This window comes from Salvelinus alpinus, chromosome 38 (assembly GCF_045679555.1).
Source record: "Salvelinus alpinus chromosome 38, SLU_Salpinus.1, whole genome shotgun sequence".
Classification (NCBI taxonomy): domain Eukaryota; kingdom Metazoa; phylum Chordata; class Actinopteri; order Salmoniformes; family Salmonidae; genus Salvelinus; species Salvelinus alpinus.
Window position 1 is genome coordinate 13274493 of NC_092123.1, and position 1338 is coordinate 13275830.

General features: G+C 41.0%; 1 long non-coding RNA gene across 2 annotated transcripts; it reads left to right on the top strand.

Annotated features, from left to right (window-relative positions):
- The first annotated feature begins 301 nt into the window (after positions 1-301).
- Positions 302-1108, top strand: LOC139566463 (uncharacterized). 2 transcript variants are annotated; one of them, XR_011673107.1, is made up of 3 exons: positions 302-400; positions 752-864; positions 988-1108. It is a non-coding gene; the product is annotated as an uncharacterized lncRNA (long non-coding RNA). The 2 variants fall into 2 exon arrangements; XR_011673108.1 differs by having other exon boundaries at positions 363-515.
- Positions 1109-1338: the final 230 nt, after the last annotated feature.

Here is a 1338-nt window from a genome sequence, read left to right on the forward strand (position 1 = left end):
CTTTGAAGCTGCCTACCTTATCGATTTGATCCCTGATTCATTGAACGAGGTAATAATTTTATAAAGACAAAAGTATGGTTGTAAGGTCGCACAATTTTATATCAAGAGGGGCAACTATCCTCCAGGACAGCTACTGGGTGTAAAGGCTTTTGTTCAAGTCCTGGTCTAACCACATTGCAGGCTAAATATCAGCTCCTCGACAGGACCTTGATAAGCAGACTTGGGTGTTTCAGGGCTGGATCAAAAGCCAACCCTCTCCAGATAAGAGGGTTGACCACATGTTGACAACATGTGACTAACAGTGCAGTTCGACTATGTAGGGCGTTAAAGTGCCTTGATCAAGTGCACAACAGCTAGAGATGGTAGGCCTACATGGGATCAGACACAGCAGCTTTCCAGTGTCAGTAATACTTTCTTTTTCTCGAAGGCTGTAATAACATTCATGAAAATATGGTTAAAAGGCACGGAGAAGTCATGGAAAATGTATATGAACCCTTAACAGTGACTAATCAGAGGTATCTATATAGCACAATATAATTTGTGAATTTCGGTGAACATAGTCTAATGGACAGAATTGGAAAAAGACGGCTCCTGCACTTCTTTCATCCCAAACACTGTCAGCAAGCATTACACAGCTGGCGTCAGTGTCACTGGTCTGAATCTATTCTGTAATTGCAGTCATCTCTATTAGTATAATTACTTCCAAACTAGATATGTTCATTGATTGATTCTTTTTTTATTTAATTCACAGGCTACTTACAAAACCTGGTGGATTTATTGTTCCACAGTGTTGTGGGAACCCTCTTACCACATCAGGAGCAGAAGGCTGGGGCAGTACATGGCCAGGCACCAGTCCCACTTCAGGTTGGTTACATTTGATCTGGTCATAGATCAAAATACTATCACTTGTCTGTCCTGGAATTCAGTGAACATCCATTGATAATGGAATCAGTGCTATGTGTACGAACTCGACCTTTTTTTCTACAGATGGAGGACAGGAGAGATGGTTTGTCATGGAGTCCCCTGACTAAAAGACAGGTTGATACAGATGTCTGAACTGGGAAAGACCTTGCACTCAGCATTAAAACTATACAAGACACATCTGTCACTTCATCGTCATTTGTTATTATTGAATGGTAGGGGGTCGGGGGGACCCTATGTATTCTTCAAATATGTCAGGTAACTGTCGTATATAGGACACCATACGAAGGGATGACGACTAACATGTACTACCAGACATAATTCTGATAGGTACAGTATCCGTATCGCTTGTGAATGACAATAGAAAATGAAGGATCAAATGTAATACTTGCGCATTGTTATATTAGCAGAACATTG